We start from the raw sequence: 22,401 nt of genomic DNA, 5'->3' as shown, positions 1-22,401 counted from the left end.
CGGTAAAAAGTTCCAACGAAGGCAATCTAGGGTACTTTCAGACTTAATTTTCATATGACAAAGTTAATTAGCAAATTAACTACATCGCCATTTTCTTTGTCTGACGCTCTTAATCCATTCATTTGCGACGTGGCGCATTTATTGCAGCAAGATTGTAGCCCTTTTTAAGGGAAAGCAACTTCTAATCATGTCTCTTACTTGATTTACTCAGCGGCTATTGCGTAAAAAAGATACGTCACAATCGTAATGATAAATAATGTGACGTGAAAAAGTCAATAGCCTACGACACCGGGAGTTCCCAGGCGGTCCCCCATCCAAGTACTATCCCGGCCCGACGATGCTTAACTTCCGTGCTCGGACGAGAACAGGTGTGTTCATCGTGGTATGGTCGTAGACAAACAAACGGGCAGATATCTACGATTTATTAGCACATTACATCGAAAATGGTTTAAGCTTTAAAGATCATATTTCTTGACTGGTTTATCCGAAATAGGTCGTGTTTATGTGCATTTGAAAGCTCTTTTTAAGCGCTATCCATTTTTTACGACAACCATGCGCTTTAAGATTTCCGGTAAAAAGTTCCAACGAATGCAATCTAGGGTACTTTCAGACTTAATTTTCATATGACAAAGTTAGTTAGCAAACTAAGTACATCGCCATTTTCTTTGTCTGACGCTCGTAATCCATTCATTTGCGACGTGGCGCATTTATTGCAGCACGATTGTAGCCGTTTTGCTGGGAAAGCAACTTTTAATCATGTCTCTTTCTTGATTTACTCAGCGGCTATTGCGTAAAAAAGATACGTCACAGTCGTAATGATTAATAATGTAACGTGAAAAAGTCAATAGCCTACGACACCGGGAGTTCCCAGGCGGTCCCCCATCCAAGTACTATCCCGGCCCGACGATGCTTAACTTCCGTGATCGGACGAGAACAGGTGTGTTCATCGTGGTATGGTCGTAGACAAACATACGGGCAGATATCTACGATTTATTAGCACATTACATCGAAAATGGTTCAAATTTTAAAGATCATAATTCTTGACTGGGTGATCGGAAATAGTTCGTGTTTATGTGCATTTGAAAGCTCTTTTTAAGCGCTATCGGTTTTTTACGACAATAATGCGCTTTAAGATTTCCGGTAAAAAGTTCCAACGAAGGCAATTTAGGGTACTGTCAGACTTAATTTTCATATGACAAAGTTAGTTAGCAAAGTAAGTACATCGCCATTTACTTTGTCTGACGCTCGTAATCCATTCATTTGCGACGTGGCGAATTTATTGCAGCAAGATTGTAGCCCTTTTTAAGGGAAAGAAACTTCTAATCATGTCTCTTACTTGATTTACTCAGCGGCTATTGCGTAAAAAAGATACGTCACAGTCGTAATGATAAATAATGTAACGTGAAAAAGTCAATAGCCTACGACACCGGGAGTTCCCAGGCGGTTCCCCATCCAAGTACTATCCCGGCCCGACGATGCTTAACTTCCGTGATCGGACGAGAACAGGTGTGTTCATCGTGGTATGGTCGTAGACAAACAAACGGGCAGATATCTACGATTTATTAGCACATTACATCGAAAATGGTTCCAATTTTAAAGATCATATTTCTTGACTGGGTGATCGGAAATAGGTCGTGTTTATGTGCATTTGAAAGCTCTTTTTAAGCGCTATCGATTCTTTACGACAATAATGCGCTTTAAGATTTCCGGTAAAAAGTTCCAACGAAGGCAATCTAGGGTACTTTCAGACTTAATTTTCATATGACAAAGTTAATTAGCAAATTAACTACATCGCCATTTTCTTTGTCTGACGCTCTTAATCCATTCATTTGCGACGTGGCGCATTTATTGCAGCAAGATTGTAGCCCTTTTTAAGGGAAAGCAACTTCTAATCATGTCTCTTACTTGATTTACTCAGCGGCTATTGCGTAAAAAAGATACGTCACAATCGTAATGATAAATAATGTGACGTGAAAAAGTCAATAGCCTACGACACCGGGAGTTCCCAGGCGGTCCCCCATCCAAGTACTATCCCGGCCCGACGATGCTTAACTTCCGTGATCGGACGAGAACAGGTGTGTTCATCGTGGTATGGTCGTAGACAAACAAACGGGCAGATATCTACGATTTATTAGCACATTACATCGAAAATGGTTTAAGCTTTAAAGATCATATTTCTTGACTGGTTTATCCGAAATAGGTCGTGTTTATGTGCATTTGAAAGCTCTTTTTAAGCGCTATCCATTATTTACGACAACCATGCGCTTTAAGATTTCCGGTAAAAAGTTCCAACGAATGCAATCTAGGCTACTTTCAGACTTAATTTTCATATGACAAAGTTAGTTAGCAAACTAAGTACATCGCCATTTTCTTTGTCTGACGCTCGTAATCCATTCATTTGCGACGTGGCGCACTTATTGCAGCACGATTGTAGCCGTTTTTCTGGGAAAGCAACTTCTAATCATGTCTCTTTCTTGATTTACTCAGCGGCTATTGCGTAAAAAAGATACGTCACAGTCGTAATGATAAATAATGTAACGTGAAAAAGTCAATAGCCTACGACACCGGGAGTTCCCAGGCGGTCCCCCATCCAAGTACTATCCCGGCCCGACGATGCTTAACTTCCGTGATCGGACGAGAACAGGTGTGTTCATCGTGGTATGGTCGTAGACAAACAAACGGGCAGATATCTACGATTTATTAGCACATTACATCGAAAATGGTTTAAGCTTTAAAGATCATATTTCTTGACTGGTTTGTCCGAAATAGGTCGTGTTTATGTGCATTTGAAAGCTCTTTTTAAGCGCTATCCATTATTTACGACAACCATGCGCTTTAAGATTTCCGGTAAAAAGTTCCAACGAATGCAATCTAGGCTACTTTCAGACTTAATTTTCATATGACAAAGTTAGTTAGCAAACTAAGTACATCGCCATTTTCTTTGTCTGACGCTCGTAATCCATTCATTTGCGACGTGGCGCATTTATTGCAGCACGAATGTAGCCGTTTTGCTGGGAAAACAACTTCTAATCATGTCTTTTTCTTGATTTACTCAGCGGCTTTTGCGTAAAAAAGATACGTCACAGTCGTAATGATAAATAATGTAACGTGAAAAAGTCAAAAGCCTACGACACCGGGAGTTCCCAGGCGGTCCCCCATCCAAGTACTATCCCGGCCCGACGATGCTTAACTTCCGTGATCGGACGAGAACAGGTGCGTTCATCGTGGTATGGTCGTAGACAAACATACGGGCAGATATCTACGATTTATTAGCACATTACATCGAAAATGGTTCAAATTTTAAAGATCATAATTCTTGACTGGGTGATCGGAAATAGTTCGTGTTTATGTGCATTTGAAAGCTCTTTTTAAGCGATATCGATTCTTTACGACAATAATGCGCTTTAAGATTTCCGGTAAAAAGTTCCAACGAAGGCAATCTAGGGTACTTTCAGACTTAATTTTCATATGACAAAGTTAATTAGCAAATTAACTACATCGCCATTTTCTTTGTCTGACGCTCTTAATCCATTCATTTGCGACGTGGCGCATTTATTGCAGCAAGATTGTAGCCCTTTTTAAGGGAAAGCAACTTCTAATCATGTCTCTTACTTGATTTACTCAGCGGCTATTGCGTAAAAAAGATACGTCACAATCGTAATGATAAATAATGTGACGTGAAAAAGTCAATAGCCTACGACACCGGGAGTTCCCAGGCGGTCCCCCATCCAAGTACTATCCCGGCCCGACGATGCTTAACTTCCGTGATCGGACGAGAACAGGTGTGTTCATCGTGGTATGGTCGTAGACAAACAAACGGGCAGATATCTACGATTTATTAGCACATTACATCGAAAATGGTTTAAGCTTTAAAGATCATATTTCTTCACTGGTTTATCCGAAATAGGTCGTGTTTATGTGCATTTGAAAGCTCTTTTTAAGCGCTATCCATTATTTACGACAACCATGCGCTTTAAGATTTCCGGTAAAAAGTTCCAACGAATGCAATCTAGGCTACTTTCAGACTTAATTTTCATATGACAAAGTTAGTTAGCAAACTAAGTACATCGCCATTTTCTTTGTCTGACGCTCGTAATCCATTCATTTGCGACGTGGCGCACTTATTGCAGCACGATTGTAGCCGTTTTTCTGGGAAAGCAACTTCTAATCATGTCTCTTTCTTGATTTACTCAGCGGCTATTGCGTAAAAAAGATACGTCACAGTCGTAATGATAAATAATGTAACGTGAAAAAGTCAATAGCCTACGACACCGGGAGTTCCCAGGCGGTCCCCCATCCAAGTACTATCCCGGCCCGACGATGCTTAACTTCCGTGATCGGACGAGAACAGGTGTGTTCATCGTGGTATGGTCGTAGACAAACAAACGGGCAGATATCTACGATTTATTAGCACATTACATCGAAAATGGTTTAAGCTTTAAAGATCATATTTCTTGACTGGTTTGTCCGAAATAGGTCGTGTTTATGTGCATTTGAAAGCTCTTTTTAAGCGCTATCCATTATTTACGACAACCATGCGCTTTAAGATTTCCGGTAAAAAGTTCCAACGAATGCAATCTAGGCTACTTTCAGACTTAATTTTCATATGACAAAGTTAGTTAGCAAACTAAGTACATCGCCATTTTCTTTGTCTGACGCTCGTAATCCATTCATTTGCGACGTGGCGCATTTATTGCAGCACGAATGTAGCCGTTTTGCTGGGAAAGCAACTTCTAATCATGTCTTTTTCTTGATTTACTCAGCGGCTATTGCGTAAAAAAGATACGTCACAGTCGTAATGATAAATAATGTAACGTGAAAAAGTCAATAGCCTACGACACCGGGAGTTCCCAGGCGGTCCCCCATCCAAGTACTATCCCGGCCCGACGATGCTTAACTTCCGTGATCGGACGAGAACAGGTGCGTTCATCGTGGTATGGTCGTAGACAAACATACGGGCAGATATCTACGATTTATTAGCACATTACATCGAAAATGGTTCAAATTTTAAAGATCATAATTCTTGACTGGGTGATCGGAAATAGTTCGTGTTTATGTGCATTTGAAAGCTCTTTTTAAGCGATATCGATTCTTTACGACAATAATGCGCTTTAAGATTTCCGGTAAAAAGTTCCAACGAAGGCAATTTAGGGTACTTTTAGACTTAATTTTCATATGACAAAGTTAGTTAGCAAAGTAAGTACATCGCCATTTACTTTGTCTGACGCTCGTAATCCAATCATTTGCGACGTGGCGAATTTATTGCAGCAAGATTGTAGCCCTTTTTAAGGGAAAGAAACTTCTAATCATGTCTCTTACTTGATTTACACAGCGGCCATTGCGTAAAAAAGATACGTCACAGTCGTAATGATAAATAATGTAACGTGAAAAAGTCAATAGCCTACGACACCGGGAGTTCCCAGGTGGTTCCCCATCCAAGTACTATCCCGGCCCGACGATGCTTAACTTCCGTGATCGGACGAGAACAGGTGTGTTCATCGTGGTATGGTCGTAGACAAACAACCGGGCAGATATCTACGATTTATTAGCACATTACATCGAAAATGGTTCAAATTTTAAAGATCATATTTCTTGACTGGGTGATCGGAAATAGCTCGTGTTTATGTGCATTTGAAAGCTCTTTTTAAGCGCTATCGATTCTTTACGACAAAAATGCGCTTTAAGATTTCCGGTAAAAAGTTCCAACGAAGGCAATCTAGGGTACTTTCAGACTTAATTTTCATATGACAAAGTTAATTAGCAAATTAACTACATCGCCATTTTCTTTGTCTGACGCTCGTAATCCATTCATTTGCGACGTGGCGCATTAATTGCAGCCAGATCGTAGCCGTTTTGAAGGAAAAGAAACTTCTAATCAAGTCGCTTACATGATTTACTTAGCGGCTATTGCGTAAAAAAGATACGTCAAATTCGTAATGATAAATAATGTAACGTGAAAAAGTCAATAGCCTACGACACCGGGAGTTCCCAGGCGGTCCCCCATCCAAGTACTATCCCGGCCCGACGATGCTTAACTTCCGTGATCGGACGAGAACAGGTGTGTTCATCGTGGTATGGTCGTAGACAAACATACGGGTAGATATCTACGATTTATTAGCACATTACATCGAAAATGGTTCAAATTTTAAAGATCATAATTCTTGACTGGGTGATCGGAAATAGTTCGTGTTTATGTGCATTTGAAAGCTCTTTTCAAGCGCTATCCATTATTTACGACAACCATGCGCTTTAAGATTTCTGGTAAAAAGTTCCAACGAAAGCAATCTGGGGTACTTTCAGACTTAATTTTCATATGACAAAGTTAATTAGCAAAGTAACTTCATCGCCATTTTCTTTGTCTGACGCTCTTAATCCATTCATTTGCGACGTGGCGCATTTATTGCAGCAAGATTGTAGCCCTTTTTAAGGGAAAGCAACTTCTAATCATGTCTCTTACTTGATTTACTCAGCGGCTATTGCGTAAAAAACATACGTCACAGTCGTAATGATAAATAATGTGACGTGAAAAAGTCAATAGCCTACGACACCGGGAGTTCCCAGGCGGTCCCCCATCCAAGTACTATCCCGGCCCGACGATGCTTAACTTCCGTGATCGGATGAGAACAGGTGTGTTCATCGTGGTATGGTCGTAGACAAACAAACGGGCAGATATCTACGATTTATTAGCACATTACATCGAAAATGGTTTAAATTTTAAAGGTCATATTTCTTGACTGGATTATCCGAAATAGGTCGTGTTTATGTGCATTTGAAAGCTCTTTTTAAGCGCTATCCATTATTTACGACAACCATGCGCTTTAAGATTTCCGGTAAAAAGTTCCAACGAAGGCAATCTAGGGTACTTTCAGTCTTAATTTTCATATGACAAAGTTAATTAGCAAAGTAACTACATCGCCATTTTCTTTGTCTGACGCTCTTAATCCATTCATTTGCGACGTGGCGCATTTATTGCAGCCAGATCGTAGCCGTTTTGAAGGGAAAGAAACTTCTAATCAAGTCGCTTACATGATTTACTCAGCGGCTATTGCGTAAAAAAGATACGTCACAATCGTAGTGATAAATAATGTAACGTGAAAAAGTCAATAGCCTACGACACCGGGAGTTCCCAGGCGGTCCCCCATCCAAGTACTATCCCGGCCCGACGATGCTTAACTTCCGTGATCGGACGAAAACAGGTGTGTTCATCGTGGTATGGTCGTAGACAAACATACGGGTAGATATCTACGATTTATTAGCACATTACATCGAAAATGGTTCAAATTTTAAAGATCATAATTCTTGACTGGGTGATCGGAAATAGTTCGTGTTTATGTGCATTTGAAAGCTCTTTTCAAGCGCTATCCATTATTTACGACAACCATGCGCTTTAAGATTTCCGGTAAAAAGTTCCAACGAAGGCAATCTGGGGTACTTTCAGACTTAATTTTCATATGACAAAGTTAATTAGCAAAGTAACTACATCGCCATTTTCTTTGTCTGACGCTCTTAATCCATTCATTTGCGACGTGGCGCATTTATTGCAGCACGAATGTAGCCGTTTTGCTGGGAAAGCAACTTCTAATCATGTCTTTTTCTTGATTTACTCAGCGGCTATTGCGTAAAAAAGATACGTCACAGTCGTAATGATAAATAATGTAACGTGAAAAAGTCAATACCCTACGACACCGGGAGTTCCCAGGCGGTCCCCCATCCAAGTACTATCCCGGCCCGACGATGCTTAACTTCCGTGATCGGACGAGAACAGGTGCGTTCATCGTGGTATGGTCGTAGACAAACATACGGGCAGATATCTACGATTTATTAGCACATTACATCGAAAATGGTTCAAATTTTAAAGATCATAATTCTTGACTGGGTGATCGGAAATAGTTCGTGTTTATGTGCATTTGAAAGCTCTTTTTAAGCGATATCGATTCTTTACGACAATAATGCGCTTTAAGATTTCCGGTAAAAAGTTCCAACGAAGGCAATTTAGGGTACTTTTAGACTTAATTTTCATATGACAAAGTTAGTTAGCAAAGTAAGTACATCGCCATTTACTTTGTCTGACGCTCGTAATCCAATCATTTGCGACGTGGCGAATTTATTGCAGCAAGATTGTAGCCCTTTTTAAGGGAAAGAAACTTCTAATCATGTCTCTTACTTGATTTACACAGCGGCCATTGCGTAAAAAAGATACGTCACAGTCGTAATGATAAATAATGTAACGTGAAAAAGTCAATAGCCTACGACACCGGGAGTTCCCAGGTGGTTCCCCATCCAAGTACTATCCCGGCCCGACGATGCTTAACTTCCGTGATCGGACGAGAACAGGTGTGTTCATCGTGGTATGGTCGTAGACAAACAACCGGGCAGATATCTACGATTTATTAGCACATTACATCGAAAATGGTTCAAATTTTAAAGATCATATTTCTTGACTGGGTGATCGGAAATAGCTCGTGTTTATGTGCATTTGAAAGCTCTTTTTAAGCGCTATCGATTCTTTACGACAAAAATGCGCTTTAAGATTTCCGGTAAAAAGTTCCAACGAAGGCAATCTAGGGTACTTTCAGACTTAATTTTCATATGACAAAGTTAATTAGCAAATTAACTACATCGCCATTTTCTTTGTCTGACGCTCGTAATCCATTCATTTGCGACGTGGCGCATTAATTGCAGCCAGATCGTAGCCGTTTTGAAGGAAAAGAAACTTCTAATCAAGTCGCTTACATGATTTACTCAGCGGCTATTGCGTAAAAAAGATACGTCACAATCGTAATGATAAATAATGTAACGTGAAAAAGTCAATAGCCTACGACACCGGGAGTTCCCAGGCGGTCCCCCATCCAAGTACTATCCCGGCCCGACGATGCTTAACTTCCGTGATCGGACGAGAACAGGTGTGTTCATCGTGGTATGGTCGTAGACAAACATACGGGTAGATATCTGCGATTTATTAGCACATTACATCGAAAATGGTTCAAATTTTAAAGATCATAATTCTTGACTGGGTGATCGGAAATAGTTCGTGTTTATGTGCATTTGAAAGCTCTTTTCAAGCGCTATCCATTATTTACGACAACCATGCGTTTTAAGATTTCTGGTAAAAAGTTCCAACGAAAGCAATCTGGGGTACTTTCAGACTTAATTTTCATATGACAAAGTTAATTAGCAAAGTAACTACATCGCCATTTTCTTTGTCTGACGCTCTTAATCCATTCATTTGCGACGTGGCGCATTTATTGCAGCAAGATTGTAGCCCTTTTTAAAAGAAAGCAACTTCTAATCATGTCTCTTACTTGATTTACTCAGCGGCTATTGCGTAAAAAACATACGTCACAGTCGTAATGATAAATAATGTGACGTGAAAAAGTCAATAGCTTACGACACCGGGAGTTCCCAGGCGGTCCCCCATCCAAGTACTATCCCGGCCCGACGATGCTTAACTTCCGTGATCGGATGAGAACAGGTGTGTTCATCGTGGTATGGTCGTAGACAAACAAACGGGCAGATATCTACGATTTATTAGCACATTACATCGAAAATGGTTTAAATTTTAAAGGTCATATTTCTTGACTGGATTATCCGAAATAGGTCGTGTTTATGTGCATTTGAAAGCTCTTTTTAAGCGCTATCCATTATTTACGACAACCATGCGCTTTAAGATTTCCGGTAAAAAGTTCCAACGAAGGCAATCTAGGGTACTTTCAGTCTTAATTTTCACATGACAAAGTTAATTAGCAAAGTAACTACATCGCCATTTTCTTTGTCTGACGCTCTTAATCCATTCATTTGCGACGTGGCGCATTTATTGCAGCCAGATCGTAGCCGTTTTGAAGGGAAAGAAACTTCTAATCAAGTCGCTTACATGATTTACTCAGCGGCTATTGCGTAAAAAAGATACGTCACAATCGTAGTGATAAATAATGTAACGTGAAAAAGTCAATAGCCTACGACACCGGGAGTTCCCAGGCGGTCCCCCATCCAAGTACTATCCCGGCCCGACGATGCTTAACTTCCGTGATCGGACGAAAACAGGTGTGTTCATCGTGGTATGGTCGTAGACAAACATACGGGTAGATATCTACGATTTATTAGCACATTACATCGAAAATGGTTCAAATTTTAAAGATCATAATTCTTGACTGGGTGATCGGAAATAGTTCGTGTTTATGTGCATTTGAAAGCTCTTTTCAAGCGCTATCCATTATTTACGACAACCATGCGCTTTAAGATTTCCGGTAAAAAGTTCCAACGAAGGCAATCTGGGGTACTTTCAGACTTAATTTTCATATGACAAAGTTAATTAGCAAAGTAACTACATCGCCATTTTCTTTGTCTGACGCTCTTAATCCATTCATTTGCGACGTGGCGCATTTATTGCAGCAAGATTGTAGCCCTTTTTAAGGGAAAGCAACTTCTAATCATGTCTCTTACTTGATTTACTCAGCGGCTATTGCGTAAAAAAGATACGTCACAGTCGTAATGATAAATAATGTGACGTGAAAAAGTCAATAGCCTACGACACCAGGGGTTTCCAGGCGGTCCCCCATCCAAGTACTATCCCGGCCCGACGATGCTTAACTTCCGTGATCGGACGAGAACAGGTGTGTTCATCGTGGTATGGTCGTAGACAAACAAACGGGCAGATATCTACGATTTATTAGCACATTACATCGAAAATGGTTTAAGCTTTAAAGATCATATTTCTTGACTGGTTTATCCGAAATAGGTCGTGTTTATGTGCATTTGAAAGCTCTTTTTAAGCGCTATCCATTATTCACGACAACCAAGCGCTTTAAGATTTCCGGTAAAAAGTTCCAACGAATGCAATCTAGGCTACTTTCAGACTTAATTTTCATATGACAAAGTTAGTTAGCAAACTAAGTACATCGCCATTTTCTTTGTCTGACGCTCGTAATCCATTCATTTGCGACGTGGCGCATTTATTGCAGCACGATTGTAGCCGTTTTGCTGGGAAAGCAACTTCTAATCATGTCTCTTTCTTGATTTACTCAGCGGCTATTGCGTAAAAAAGATACGTCACAGTCGTAATGATAAATAATGTAACGTGAAAAAGTCAATAGCCTACGACACCGGGAGTTCCCAGGCGGTCCCCCATCCAAGTACTATCCCGGCCCGACGATGCTTAACTTCCGTGATCGGACGAGAACAGGTGTGTTCATCGTGGTATGGTCGTAGACAAACATACGGGCAGATATCTACGATTTATTAGCACATTACATCGAAAATGGTTCAAATTTTAAAGATCATAATTCTTGACTGGGTGATCGGAAATAGTTCGTTTTTATGTGCATTTGAAAGCTCTTTTTAACGGCTATCGATTCTTTACGACAAACATGCGCTTTAAGATTTCCGGTAAAAAGTTCCAACGAAGGCAATCTAGGTTACTTTCAGACTTAATTTTTTATATGACAAAGTTAATTAGCAAAGTAACTACACCGCCATTTTCTTTGTCTGACGCTCTTAATCCATTCACTTGCGACGTGGCGCATTTATTGCAGCACGATTGTAGCCCTTTTTAGGGGAAAGAAACTTCTAATCATGTCCCTTACTTGATTTACTTAGCAGCTATTGCGTAAAAAAGATACGTCACAGTCGTAATGATAAATAATGTAACGTGAAAAAGTCAATAGCCTACGACACCGGGAGATCCCAGGCGGTTCCCCTATCCAAGTACTATCCCGGCCCGACGATCCTTAACTTCCGTGATCGGACGACAACAGGTGTGTTCATCGTGGTATCGTCGTAGACAAACATACGGGCAGATATCTACGATTTACTAGCACATTACATCGAAAATGGTTCAAATTTTAAGGATCATACTTCTTGACTGGGTGATCGGAAATAGGTCGTGTTTATGTGCATTTGAAAGCTCTTTTTAAGAGCTATCGATTCTTTCCGACAGTAATGCGCTTTAAGATTTCCGGTAAAAAGTTCCAACGAAGGCAATCTAGGGTACTTTCAGACTTAATTTTCATATGACAAAGTTAATTAGCAAATTAACTACATCGCCATTTTCTTTGTCTGACGCTCGTAATCCATTCATTTGCGACGTGGCGCATTTATTGCAGCACGAATGTAGCCGTTTTGCTGGGAAAGCAACTTCTAATCATGTCTTTTTCTTGATTTACTCAGCGGCTATTGCGTAAAAAAGATACGTCACAGTCGTAATGATAAATAATGTAACGTGAAAAAGTCAATAGCCTACGACACCGGGAGTTCTCAGGCGGTCCCCCATCCAAGTACTATCCCGGCCCGACGATGCTTAACTTCCGTGATCGGACGAGAACAGGTGCGTTCATCGTGGTATGGTCGTAGACAAACATACGGGCAGATATCTACGATTTATTAGCACATTACATCGAAAATGGTTCAAATTTTAAAGATCATAATTCTTGACTGGGTGATCGGAAATAGTTCGTGTTTATGTGCATTTGAAAGCTCTTTTTAAGCGATATCGATTCTTTACGACAATAATGCGCTTTAAGATTTCCGGTAAAAAGTTCCAACGAAGGCAATTTAGGGTACTTTTAGACTTAATTTTCATATGACAAAGTTAGTTAGCAAAGTAAGTACATCGCCATTTACTTTGTCTGACGCTCGTAATCCAATCATTTGCGACGTGGCGAATTTATTGCAGCAAGATTGTAGCCCTTTTTAAGGGAAAGAAACTTCTAATCATGTCTCTTACTTGATTTACACAGCGGCCATTGCGTAAAAAAGATACGTCACAGTCGTAATGATAAATAATGTAACGTGAAAAAGTCAATAGCCTACGACACCGGGAGTTCCCAGGTGGTTCCCCATCCAAGTACTATCCCGGCCCGACGATGCTTAACTTCCGTGATCGGACGAGAACAGGTGTGTTCATCGTGGTATGGTCGTAGACAAACAACCGGGCAGATATCTACGATTTATTAGCACATTACATCGAAAATGGTTCAAATTTTAAAGATCATATTTCTTGACTGGGTGATCGGAAATAGTTCGTGTTTATGTGCATTTGAAAGCTCTTTTTAAGCGATATCGATTCTTTACGACAATAATGCGCTTTAAGATTTCCGGTAAAAAGTTCCAACGAAGGCAATTTAGGGTACTTTTAGACTTAATTTTCATATGACAAAGTTAGTTAGCAAAGTAAGTACATCGCCATTTACTTTGTCTGACGCTCGTAATCCAATCATTTGCGACGTGGCGAATTTATTGCAGCAAGATTGTAGCCCTTTTTAAGGGAAAGAAACTTCTAATCATGTCTCTTACTTGATTTACACAGCGGCCATTGCGTAAAAAAGATACGTCACAGTCGTAATGATAAATAATGTAACGTGAAAAAGTCAATAGCCTACGACACCGGGAGTTCCCAGGTGGTTCCCCATCCAAGTACTATCCCGGCCCGACGATGCTTAACTTCCGTGATCGGACGAGAACAGGTGTGTTCATCGTGGTATGGTCGTAGACAAACAACCGGGCAGATATCTACGATTTATTAGCACATTACATCGAAAATGGTTCAAATTTTAAAGATCATATTTCTTGACTGGGTGATCGGAAATAGCTCGTGTTTATGTGCATTTGAAAGCTCTTTTTAAGCGCTATCGATTCTTTACGACAAAAATGCGCTTTAAGATTTCCGGGAAAAAGTTCCAACGAAGGCAATCTAGGGTACTTTCAGACTTAATTTTCATATGACAAAGTTAATTAGCAAATTAACTACATCGCCATTTTCTTTGTCTGACGCTCGTAATCCATTCATTTGCGACGTGGCGCATTAATTGCAGCCAGATCGTAGCCGTTTTGAAGGAAAAGAAACTTCTAATCAAGTCGCTTACATGATTTACTCAGCGGCTATTGCGTAAAAAAGATACGTCACAATCGTAATGATAAATAATGTAACGTGAAAAAGTCAATAGCCTACGACACCGGGAGTTTCCAGGCGGTCCCCCATCCAAGTACTATCCCGGCCCGACGATGCTTAACTTCCGTGATCGGACGAGAACAGGTGTGTTCATCGTGGTATGGTCGTAGACAAACATACGGGTAGATATCTACGATTTATTAGCACATTACATCGAAAATGGTTCAAATTTTAAAGATCATAATTCTTGACTGGGTGATCGGAAATAGTTCGTGTTTATGTGCATTTGAAAGCTCTTTTCAAGCGCTATCCATTATTTACGACAACCATGCGCTTTAAGATTTCTGGTAAAAAGTTCCAACGAAAGCAATCTGGGGTACTTTCAGACTTAATTTTCATATGACAAAGTTAATTAGCAAAGTAACTAGATCGCCATTTTCTTTGTCTGACGCTCTTAATCCATTCATTTGCGACGTGGCGCATTTATTGCAGCAAGATTGTAGCCCTTTTTAAAAGAAAGCAACTTCTAATCATGTCTCTTACTTGATTTACTCAGCGGCTATTGCGTAAAAAACATACGTCACAGTCGTAATGATAAATAATGTGACGTGAAAAAGTCAATAGCCTACGACACCGGGAGTTCCCAGGCGGTCCCCCATCCAAGTACTATCCCGGCCCGACGATGCTTAACTTCCGTGATCGGACGAGAACAGGTGTGTTCATCGTGGTATGGTCGTAGACAAACAAACGGGCAGATATCTACGATTTATTAGCACATTACATCGAAAATGGTTTAAGCTTTAAAGATCATATTTCTTGACTGGTTTATCCGAAATAGGTCGTGTTTATGTGCATTTGAAAGCTCTTTTTAAGCGCTATCCATTATTTACGACAACCAAGCGCTTTAAGATTTCCGGTAAAAAGTTCCAACGAAGGCAATCTAGGTTACTTTCAGACTTAATTTTTTATATGACAAAGTTAATTAGCAAAGTAACTACACCGCCATTTTCTTTGTCTGACGCTCTTAATCCATTCACTTGCGACGTGGCGCATTTATTGCAGCACGATTGTAGCCCTTTTTAGGGGAAAGAAACTTCTAATCATGTCCCTTACTTGATTTACTTAGCGGCTATTGCGTAAAAAAGATACGTCACAGTCGTAATGATAAATAATGTAACGTGAAAAAGTCAATAGCCTACGACACCGGGAGATCCCAGGCGGTTCCCCTATCCAAGTACTATCCCGGCCCGACGATCCTTAACTTCCGTGATCGGACGAGAACAGGTGTGTTCATCGTGGTATGGTCGTAGACAAACATACGGGCAGATATCAACGATTTACTAGCACATTACATCGAAAATGGTTCAAATTTTAAAGATCATACTTCTTGACTGGGTGATCGGAAATAGGTCGTGTTTATGTGCATTTGAAAGCTCTTTTTAAGAGCTATCGATTCTTTACGACAGTAATGCGCTTTAAGATTTCCGGTAAAAAGTTCCAACGAAGGCAATCTAGGGTACTTTCAGACTTAATTTTCATATGACAAAGTTAATTAGCAAATTAACTACATCGCCATTTTCTTTGTCTGACGCTCTTAATCCATTCACTTGCGACGTGGCGCATTTATTGCAGCACGATTGTAGCCCTTTTTAGGGGAAAGAAACTTCTAATCATGTCCCTTACTTGATTTACTCAGCGGCTATTGCGTAAAAAAGATACGTCACAGTCGTAATGATAAATAATGTAACGTGAAAAAGTCAATAGCCTACGACACCGGGAGATCCCAGGCGGTTCCCCTATCCAAGTACTATCCCGGCCCGACGATCCTTAACTTCCGTGATCGGACGAGAACAGGTGTGTTCATCGTGGTATGGTCGTAGACAAACATACGGGCAGACATCTACGATTTACTAGCACATTACATCGAAAATGGTTCAAATTTTAAAGATCATATTTCTTGACTGGGTGATCGGAAATAGGTCGTGTTTATGTGCATTTGAAAGCTCTTTTTAAGAGCTATCGATTCTTTACGACAGTAATGCGCTTTAAGATTTCCGGTAAAAAGTTCCAACGAAGGCAATCTAGGGTACTTTCAGACTTAATTTTCATATGACAAAGTTAATTAGCAAATTAACTACATCGCCATTTTCTTTGTTTGACGCTCGTAATCCATTCATTTGCGACGTGGCGCACTAATTGCAGCCAGATCGTAGCAGGTTGAAGGGGAAAAAAACTTCTAATCAAGTCGCTTACATGATTTACTCAGCGGCTATTGCGTAAAAAAGATACGTCAAAATCGTAATGATAAATAATGTAACGTGAAAAAGTCAATAGCCTACGACACCGGGAGTTCCCAGGCGGTCCCCCATCCAAGTACTATCCCGGCCCGACGATGCTTAACTTCCGTGATCGGACGAGAACAGGTGTGTTCATCGTGGTATGGTCGTAGACAAACATACGGGTAGATATCTACGAATTATTAGCACATTACATCGAAAATGGTTCAAAGTTTAAAGATCATAATTCTTGACTGGGTGATCGGAAATAGTTCGTGTTTATGTGCATTTGAAAGCTCTTTTCAAGCGCTCTCCATTATTTACGACAACCATGCGCTTTAAGATTTCCGGTAAAAAGTTCCAACGAAGGCAATCTGGGGTACTTTTAGACTTAATTTTCATATGACAAAGTTAATTAGCAAAGTAACTACATCGCCATTTTCTTTGTCTGACGCTCTTAATCCATTCATTTGCGACGTGGCGCATTTATTGCAGCAATATTGTAGCCTTTTTTAAGGGAAAGCAACTTCTAATCATGTCTCTTACTGGATTTACTCAGCGGCTATTGCGTAAAAAAGATACGTCACAGTCGTAATGATAAATAATGTGACGTGAAAAATTCAATAGCCTACGACACCGGGAGTTCCCAGGCGGTCCCCCATCCAAGTACTATCCCGGCCCGACGATGCTTAACTTCCGTGATCGGATGAGAACAGGTGTGTTCATCGTGGTATGGTCGTAGACAAACAAACGGGCAGATATCTACGATTTATTAGCACATTACATCGAAAATGGATTAAACTTTAAAGGTCATATTTCTTGACTGGATTATCCGAAATAGGTCGTGTTTATGTGCATTTGAAAGCTCTTTTTAAGCGCTATCCATTATTTACGACAACCTTGCGCTTTAAGATTTCCGGTAAAAAGTTCCAACGAAGGCAATCTTGGGTACTTTCAGTCTTAATTTTCATATCACAAAGTTAATTAGGAAAGTAACTACATCGCCATTTTCTTTGTCTGACGCTCTTAATCCATTCATTTGCGACGTGGCGCATTTATTGCAGCAAGTTTGTAACCCTTTTTAAGGGAAAGCAACTTCTAATCATGTCTCTTACTTGATTTACTCAGCGGCTATTGCGTAAAAAAATACGTCACAGTCGTAATGATAAATAATGTAACGTGAAAAAGTCAATAGCCTACGACACCAGGAGTTTCCAGGCGGTCCCCAATCCAAGTACTATCCCGGCCCGACGATGCTTAACTTCCGTGATCGGACGAGAACAGGTGTGTTCATCGTGGTACGGTCGTAGACAAACAAACGGGCAGGTATCTACGATTTATTAGCACATTACATCGAAAATGGTTTAAGCTTTAAAGATCATATTTCTTGACTGGTTTATCCGAAATAGGTCGTGTTTATGTGCATTTGAAAGCTCTTTTTAAGCGCTATCCATTATTTACGACAACCTTGCGCTTTAAGATTTCCGGTAAAAAGTTCCAACGAAGGCAATCTTGGGTACTTTCAGTCTTAATTTTCATATCACAAAGTTAATTAGGAAAGTAACTACATCGCCATTTTCTTTGTCTGACGCTCTTAATCCATTCATTTGCGACGTGGCGCATTTATTGCAGCAAGTTTGTAACCCTTTTTAAGGGAAAGCAACTTCTAATCATGTCTCTTACTTGATTTACTCAGCGGCTATTGCGTAAAAAAATACGTCACAGTCGTAATGATAAATAATGTAACGTGAAAAAGTCAATAGCCTACGACACCAGGAGTTTCCAGGCGGTCCCCAATCCAAGTACTATCCCGGCCCGACGATGCTTAACTTCCGTGATCGGACGAGAACAGGTGTGTTCATCGTGGTACGGTCGTAGACAAACAAACGGGCAGGTATCTACGATTTATTAGCACATTACATCGAAAATGGTTTAAGCTTTAAAGATCATATTTCTTGACTGGTTTATCCGAAATAGGTCGTGTTTATGTGCATTTGAAAGCTCTTTTTAAGCGCTATCCATTATTTACGACAACCATGCGCTTTAAGATTTCCGGTAAAAAGTTCCAACGAATGCAATCTAGGCTACTTTCAAACTTAATTTTCATATGACAAAGTTAGTTAGCAAACTAAGTACATCGCCATTTTCTTTGTCTGACGCTCGTAATCCATTCATTTGCGACGTGGCGCATTTATTGCAGCACGATTGTAGCCGTTTTGCTGGGAAAGCAACTTCTAATCATGTCTCTTACTTGATTTACTCAGCGGCTATTGCGTAAAAAAATATGTCACAGTCGTAATGATAAATAATGTAACGTGAAAAAGTCAATAGCCTACGACACCAGGAGTTTCCAGGCGGTTCCCCATCCAAGTACTATCCCGGCCCGACGATGCTTAACTTCCGTGATCGGACGAGAACAGGTGTGTTCATCGTGGTATGGTCGTAGACAAACAAACGGGCAGATATCTACGATTTATTAGCACATTACATCGAAAATGGTTTAAGCTTTAAAGATCATATTTCTTGACTGGTTTATCCGAAATAGGTCGTGTTTATGTGCATTTGAAAGCTCTTTTTAAGCGCTATCCATTATTTACGACAAACATGCGCTTTAAGATTTCCGGTAAAAAGTTCCAACGAATGCAATCTAGGCTACTTTTAGACTTAATTTTCATATGACAAAGTTAGTTAGCAAACTAAGTACATCGCCATTTTATTTGTCTGACACTCGTAATCCATTCATTTGCGACGTGGCGCATTCATTGCAGCACGATTGTAGCCGTTTTGCTGGGAAAGCAACTTCTAATCATGTCTCTTTCTTGATTTACTCAGCGGCTATTGCGTAAAAAAGATACGTCACAGTCGTAATGATAAATAATGTAACGTGAAAAAGTCAATAGCCTACGACACCGGGAGTTCCCAGGCGGTCGCCCATTCAAGTACTATCCCGGCCCGACGATGCTTAACTTCCGTGATCGGACGAGAACAGGTGTGTTCATCGTGGTACGGTCGTAGACAAACAAACGGGCAGATATCTACGATTTATTAGCACATTACATCGAAAATGGTTTAAGCTTTAAAGATCATATTTCTTGACTGGTTTATCCGAAATAGGTCGTGTTTATGTGCATTTGAAAGCTCTTTTTAAGCGCTATCCATTATTTACGACAACCATGCGCTTTAAGATTTCCGGTAAAAAGTTCCAACGAATGCAATCTAGGCTACTTTCAAACTTAATTTTCATATGACAAAGTTAGTTAGCAAACTAAGTACATCGCCATTTTCTTTGTCTGACGCTCGTAATCCATTCATTTGCGACGTGGCGCATTTATTGCAGCACGATTGTAGCCGTTTTGCTGGGAAAGCAACTTCTAATCATGTCTCTTACTTGATTTACTCAGCGGCTATTGCGTAAAAAAATATGTCACAGTCGTAATGATAAATAATGTAACGTGAAAATGTCAATAGCCTACGACACCAGGAGTTTCCAGGCGGTCCCCCATTCAAGTACTATCCCGGCTCGACGATGCTTAACTTCCGTGATCGGACGAGAACAGGTGTGTTCATCGTGGTATGGTCGTAGACAAACAAACGGGCAGATATCTACGATTTATTAGCACATTACATCGAAAATGGTTTAAGCTGTAAAGATCATATTTCTTGACTGGTTTATCCGAAATAGGTCGTGTTTATGTGCATTTGAAAGCTCTTTTTAAGCGCTATCCATTATTTACGACAACCATGCGCTTTAAGATTTCCGGTAAAAAGTTCCAACGAATGCAATCTAGGCTACTTTTAGACTTAATTTTCATATGACAAAGTTAGTTAGCAAACTAAGTACATCGCCATTTTATTTGTCTGACACTCGTAATCCATTCATTTGCGACGTGGCGCATTCATTGCAGCACGATTGTAGCCGCTTTGCTGGGAAAGCAACTTCTAATCATGTCTCTTTCTTGATTTACTCAGCGGCTATTGCGTAAAAAAGATACGTCACAGTCGTAATGATAAATAATGTAACGTGAAAAAGTCAATAGCCTACGACACCGGGAGTTCCCAGGCGGTCCCCCATTCAAGTACTATCCCGGCCTGACGATGCTTAACTTCCGTGATCGGACGAGAACAGGTGTGTTCATCGTGGTATGGTCGTAGACAAACATACGGGCAGATATCTACGATTTATTAGCACATTACATCGAAAATGGTTTAAACTTTAAAGGTCATATTTCTTGACTGGATTATCCGAAATAGGTCGTGTTTATGTGCATTTGAAAGCTCTTTTTAAGCGCTATTCATTATTTACGACAACCATGCGCTTTAAGATTTCCGGTAAAAAGTTCCAACGAAGGCAATCTAGGGTACTTTCAGTCTTAATTTTCATATGACAAAGTTAATTAGGAAAGTAACTACATCGCCATTTTCTTTGTCTGACGCTCTTAATCCATTCATTTGCGACGTGGCTCATTTATTGCAGCAAGATTGTAGCCCTTTTTAAGGGAAAGCAACTTCTAATCATGTCTCTTACTTGATTTACTCAGCGGCTATTGCGTAAAAAAATACGTCACAGTCGTAATCATAAATAATGTAACGTGAAAAAGTCAATAGCCTACGACACCAGGAGTTTCCAGGCGGTCCCCCATCCAAGTACTATCCCGGCCCGACGATGCTTAACTTCCGTGATCGGACGAGAACAGGTGTGTTCATCGTGGTATGGTCGTAGACAAACAAACGGGCAGATATCTACGATTTATTAGCACATTACATCGAAAATGGTTTAAGCTTTAAAGATCATATTTCTTGACTGGTTTATCCGAAATAGGTCGTGTTTATGTGCATTTGAAAGCTCTTTTTAAGCGCTATCCATTATTTACGACAACCATGCGCTTTAAGATTTCCGGTAAAAAGTTCCAACGAATGCAATCTACGCTACTTTCAGACTTAATTTTCATATGACAAAGTTAGTTAGCAAACTAAGTACATCGCCATTTTCTTTGTCTGACGCTCGTAATCCATTCATTTGCGACGTGGCGCATTTATTGCAGCACGATTGTAGCCGTTTTGCTGGGAAAGCAACTTCTAATCATGACTTTTTCTTGATTTACTCAGCGGCTATTGCGTAAAAAAGATACGTCACAGTCGTAATGATAAATAATGTAACGTGAAAAAGTCAATAGCCTACGACACCGGGAGTTCCCAGGCGGTCCCCCATCCAAGTACTATCCCGGCCCGACGATGCTTAACTTCCGTGATCGGACGAGAACAGGTGTGTTCATCGTGGTATGGTCGTAGACAAACATAGGGGTAGATATCTACGATTTATTAGCACATTACATCGAAAATGGTTCAAATTTTAAAGATCATAATTCTTGACTGGGTGATCGGAAATAGTTCGTGTTTATGTGCATTTGAAATCTCTTTTCAAGCGCTATCCATTATTCACGACAACCATGCGCTTTAAGATTTCCGGTAAAAAGTTCCAACGAAGGCAATCTGGGGTACTTTCAGACTTAATTTTCATATGACAAAGTTAATTAGCAAAGTAACTACATCGCCATTTTCTTTGTCTGACGCTCTTAATCCATTCATTGGCGACGTGGCGCATTTATTGCAGCAAGATTGTAGCCCTTTTTAAGGGAAAGAAACTTCTAATTATGTCTCTTACTTGATTTACTCAGCGGCTATTGCGTAAAAAAGATACGTCACAGTCGTAATGATAAATAATGTAACGTGAAAAAGTCAATAGCCTACGACACCGGGAGTTCCCAGGCGGTCCCCCATCCAAGTACTATCCCGGCCCGACGATGCTTAACTTCCGTGATCGGACGAGAACAGGTGTGTTCATCGTGGTATGGTCGTAGACAAACAAACGGGCAGATATCTACGATTTATTAGCACATTACATCGAAAATGGTTCCAATTTTAAAGATCATATTTCTTGACTGGGTGATCGGAAATAGGTCGTGTTTATGTGCATTTGAAAGCTCTTTTTAAGCGCTATCGATTCTTTACGACAATAATGCGCTTTAAGATTTCCGGTAAAAAGTTTTAAGGAAGGCAATCTAGGGTACTTTCAGACTTAATTTTCATATGACAAAGTTAATTAGCAAATTAACTACATCGCCATTTTCTTTGTCTGACGCTCTTAATCCATTCATTTGCGACGTGGCGCATTTATTGCAGCAAGATTGTAGCCCTTTTTAAGGGAAAGCAACTTCTAATCATGTCTCTTACTTGATTTACTCA

The 22,401-nt window shown here is 40.2% G+C and overlaps 36 non-coding genes and 3 pseudogenes across 36 annotated transcripts; all 39 read right to left on the bottom strand.

The window, feature by feature from the left end:
• Positions 1-277: 277 nt before the first annotated feature.
• On the bottom strand, positions 278-396 carry LOC130615643 (5S ribosomal RNA). Its single transcript, XR_008976731.1, has one exon. It is a non-coding gene; the product is annotated as a 5S ribosomal RNA (ribosomal RNA).
• Positions 397-846: 450 nt separating this feature from the next.
• On the bottom strand, positions 847-965 carry LOC130614935 (5S ribosomal RNA). The gene has a single exon (XR_008976026.1). It is a non-coding gene; the product is annotated as a 5S ribosomal RNA (ribosomal RNA).
• Positions 966-1,415: 450 nt separating this feature from the next.
• Positions 1,416-1,534, bottom strand: LOC130615780 (5S ribosomal RNA). The gene has a single exon (XR_008976866.1). It is a non-coding gene; the product is annotated as a 5S ribosomal RNA (ribosomal RNA).
• A 450-nt stretch (positions 1,535-1,984) lies between these two features.
• LOC130614934 (5S ribosomal RNA) lies at positions 1,985-2,103 on the bottom strand. The gene has a single exon (XR_008976025.1). It is a non-coding gene; the product is annotated as a 5S ribosomal RNA (ribosomal RNA).
• A 450-nt stretch (positions 2,104-2,553) lies between these two features.
• Positions 2,554-2,672, bottom strand: LOC130614933 (5S ribosomal RNA). The gene has a single exon (XR_008976024.1). It is a non-coding gene; the product is annotated as a 5S ribosomal RNA (ribosomal RNA).
• A 450-nt stretch (positions 2,673-3,122) lies between these two features.
• Positions 3,123-3,241, bottom strand: LOC130619180 (5S ribosomal RNA). The gene has a single exon (XR_008979923.1). It is a non-coding gene; the product is annotated as a 5S ribosomal RNA (ribosomal RNA).
• Positions 3,242-3,691: 450 nt separating this feature from the next.
• Positions 3,692-3,810, bottom strand: LOC130614932 (5S ribosomal RNA). Its single transcript, XR_008976023.1, has one exon. It is a non-coding gene; the product is annotated as a 5S ribosomal RNA (ribosomal RNA).
• Positions 3,811-4,260: 450 nt separating this feature from the next.
• Positions 4,261-4,379, bottom strand: LOC130614931 (5S ribosomal RNA). The gene has a single exon (XR_008976021.1). It is a non-coding gene; the product is annotated as a 5S ribosomal RNA (ribosomal RNA).
• Positions 4,380-4,829: 450 nt separating this feature from the next.
• LOC130619168 (5S ribosomal RNA) lies at positions 4,830-4,948 on the bottom strand. Its single transcript, XR_008979911.1, has one exon. It is a non-coding gene; the product is annotated as a 5S ribosomal RNA (ribosomal RNA).
• A 450-nt stretch (positions 4,949-5,398) lies between these two features.
• Positions 5,399-5,517, bottom strand: LOC130615536 (5S ribosomal RNA). The gene has a single exon (XR_008976624.1). It is a non-coding gene; the product is annotated as a 5S ribosomal RNA (ribosomal RNA).
• A 450-nt stretch (positions 5,518-5,967) lies between these two features.
• LOC130614930 (5S ribosomal RNA) lies at positions 5,968-6,086 on the bottom strand. The gene has a single exon (XR_008976020.1). It is a non-coding gene; the product is annotated as a 5S ribosomal RNA (ribosomal RNA).
• A 450-nt stretch (positions 6,087-6,536) lies between these two features.
• On the bottom strand, positions 6,537-6,655 carry LOC130615664 (5S ribosomal RNA). Its single transcript, XR_008976752.1, has one exon. It is a non-coding gene; the product is annotated as a 5S ribosomal RNA (ribosomal RNA).
• Positions 6,656-7,105: 450 nt separating this feature from the next.
• Positions 7,106-7,224, bottom strand: LOC130616004 (5S ribosomal RNA). The gene has a single exon (XR_008977088.1). It is a non-coding gene; the product is annotated as a 5S ribosomal RNA (ribosomal RNA).
• A 450-nt stretch (positions 7,225-7,674) lies between these two features.
• LOC130616171 (5S ribosomal RNA) lies at positions 7,675-7,793 on the bottom strand. Its single transcript, XR_008977255.1, has one exon. It is a non-coding gene; the product is annotated as a 5S ribosomal RNA (ribosomal RNA).
• Positions 7,794-8,243: 450 nt separating this feature from the next.
• Positions 8,244-8,362, bottom strand: LOC130615535 (5S ribosomal RNA). Its single transcript, XR_008976623.1, has one exon. It is a non-coding gene; the product is annotated as a 5S ribosomal RNA (ribosomal RNA).
• A 450-nt stretch (positions 8,363-8,812) lies between these two features.
• LOC130614928 (5S ribosomal RNA) lies at positions 8,813-8,931 on the bottom strand. Its single transcript, XR_008976018.1, has one exon. It is a non-coding gene; the product is annotated as a 5S ribosomal RNA (ribosomal RNA).
• A 450-nt stretch (positions 8,932-9,381) lies between these two features.
• LOC130615879 (5S ribosomal RNA) lies at positions 9,382-9,500 on the bottom strand. The gene has a single exon (XR_008976965.1). It is a non-coding gene; the product is annotated as a 5S ribosomal RNA (ribosomal RNA).
• Positions 9,501-9,950: 450 nt separating this feature from the next.
• Positions 9,951-10,069, bottom strand: LOC130616003 (5S ribosomal RNA). The gene has a single exon (XR_008977087.1). It is a non-coding gene; the product is annotated as a 5S ribosomal RNA (ribosomal RNA).
• Positions 10,070-10,519: 450 nt separating this feature from the next.
• LOC130616119 (5S ribosomal RNA) lies at positions 10,520-10,638 on the bottom strand. Its single transcript, XR_008977203.1, has one exon. It is a non-coding gene; the product is annotated as a 5S ribosomal RNA (ribosomal RNA).
• Positions 10,639-11,088: 450 nt separating this feature from the next.
• LOC130614926 (5S ribosomal RNA) lies at positions 11,089-11,207 on the bottom strand. Its single transcript, XR_008976017.1, has one exon. It is a non-coding gene; the product is annotated as a 5S ribosomal RNA (ribosomal RNA).
• Positions 11,208-11,658: 451 nt separating this feature from the next.
• Positions 11,659-11,778, bottom strand: LOC130618778 (5S ribosomal RNA; annotated as a pseudogene).
• A 450-nt stretch (positions 11,779-12,228) lies between these two features.
• On the bottom strand, positions 12,229-12,347 carry LOC130615347 (5S ribosomal RNA). The gene has a single exon (XR_008976436.1). It is a non-coding gene; the product is annotated as a 5S ribosomal RNA (ribosomal RNA).
• Positions 12,348-12,797: 450 nt separating this feature from the next.
• On the bottom strand, positions 12,798-12,916 carry LOC130615533 (5S ribosomal RNA). Its single transcript, XR_008976622.1, has one exon. It is a non-coding gene; the product is annotated as a 5S ribosomal RNA (ribosomal RNA).
• A 450-nt stretch (positions 12,917-13,366) lies between these two features.
• Positions 13,367-13,485, bottom strand: LOC130615532 (5S ribosomal RNA). Its single transcript, XR_008976621.1, has one exon. It is a non-coding gene; the product is annotated as a 5S ribosomal RNA (ribosomal RNA).
• A 450-nt stretch (positions 13,486-13,935) lies between these two features.
• On the bottom strand, positions 13,936-14,054 carry LOC130616280 (5S ribosomal RNA). The gene has a single exon (XR_008977362.1). It is a non-coding gene; the product is annotated as a 5S ribosomal RNA (ribosomal RNA).
• Positions 14,055-14,504: 450 nt separating this feature from the next.
• Positions 14,505-14,623, bottom strand: LOC130614925 (5S ribosomal RNA). Its single transcript, XR_008976016.1, has one exon. It is a non-coding gene; the product is annotated as a 5S ribosomal RNA (ribosomal RNA).
• A 451-nt stretch (positions 14,624-15,074) lies between these two features.
• On the bottom strand, positions 15,075-15,194 carry LOC130618636 (5S ribosomal RNA; annotated as a pseudogene).
• A 450-nt stretch (positions 15,195-15,644) lies between these two features.
• LOC130618635 (5S ribosomal RNA) lies at positions 15,645-15,764 on the bottom strand (annotated as a pseudogene).
• Positions 15,765-16,214: 450 nt separating this feature from the next.
• Positions 16,215-16,333, bottom strand: LOC130614924 (5S ribosomal RNA). The gene has a single exon (XR_008976015.1). It is a non-coding gene; the product is annotated as a 5S ribosomal RNA (ribosomal RNA).
• A 450-nt stretch (positions 16,334-16,783) lies between these two features.
• On the bottom strand, positions 16,784-16,902 carry LOC130615652 (5S ribosomal RNA). Its single transcript, XR_008976740.1, has one exon. It is a non-coding gene; the product is annotated as a 5S ribosomal RNA (ribosomal RNA).
• A 449-nt stretch (positions 16,903-17,351) lies between these two features.
• Positions 17,352-17,470, bottom strand: LOC130618083 (5S ribosomal RNA). Its single transcript, XR_008979158.1, has one exon. It is a non-coding gene; the product is annotated as a 5S ribosomal RNA (ribosomal RNA).
• A 449-nt stretch (positions 17,471-17,919) lies between these two features.
• On the bottom strand, positions 17,920-18,038 carry LOC130618082 (5S ribosomal RNA). Its single transcript, XR_008979156.1, has one exon. It is a non-coding gene; the product is annotated as a 5S ribosomal RNA (ribosomal RNA).
• Positions 18,039-18,487: 449 nt separating this feature from the next.
• Positions 18,488-18,606, bottom strand: LOC130616578 (5S ribosomal RNA). The gene has a single exon (XR_008977659.1). It is a non-coding gene; the product is annotated as a 5S ribosomal RNA (ribosomal RNA).
• Positions 18,607-19,056: 450 nt separating this feature from the next.
• On the bottom strand, positions 19,057-19,175 carry LOC130616497 (5S ribosomal RNA). Its single transcript, XR_008977579.1, has one exon. It is a non-coding gene; the product is annotated as a 5S ribosomal RNA (ribosomal RNA).
• Positions 19,176-19,624: 449 nt separating this feature from the next.
• On the bottom strand, positions 19,625-19,743 carry LOC130617725 (5S ribosomal RNA). Its single transcript, XR_008978801.1, has one exon. It is a non-coding gene; the product is annotated as a 5S ribosomal RNA (ribosomal RNA).
• Positions 19,744-20,193: 450 nt separating this feature from the next.
• Positions 20,194-20,312, bottom strand: LOC130616878 (5S ribosomal RNA). Its single transcript, XR_008977957.1, has one exon. It is a non-coding gene; the product is annotated as a 5S ribosomal RNA (ribosomal RNA).
• Positions 20,313-20,761: 449 nt separating this feature from the next.
• Positions 20,762-20,880, bottom strand: LOC130616030 (5S ribosomal RNA). The gene has a single exon (XR_008977115.1). It is a non-coding gene; the product is annotated as a 5S ribosomal RNA (ribosomal RNA).
• A 450-nt stretch (positions 20,881-21,330) lies between these two features.
• On the bottom strand, positions 21,331-21,449 carry LOC130614923 (5S ribosomal RNA). Its single transcript, XR_008976014.1, has one exon. It is a non-coding gene; the product is annotated as a 5S ribosomal RNA (ribosomal RNA).
• Positions 21,450-21,899: 450 nt separating this feature from the next.
• Positions 21,900-22,018, bottom strand: LOC130614922 (5S ribosomal RNA). Its single transcript, XR_008976013.1, has one exon. It is a non-coding gene; the product is annotated as a 5S ribosomal RNA (ribosomal RNA).
• Between the last annotated feature and the right edge of the window lie 383 nt (positions 22,019-22,401).

Source organism: Hydractinia symbiolongicarpus, chromosome 11 (assembly GCF_029227915.1).
Source record: "Hydractinia symbiolongicarpus strain clone_291-10 chromosome 11, HSymV2.1, whole genome shotgun sequence".
Lineage (NCBI taxonomy): Eukaryota > Metazoa > Cnidaria > Hydrozoa > Anthoathecata > Hydractiniidae > Hydractinia > Hydractinia symbiolongicarpus.
Note: the sequence above shows the minus strand (reverse complement) of the source record. Positions and strands in the feature narration are given on the sequence as shown.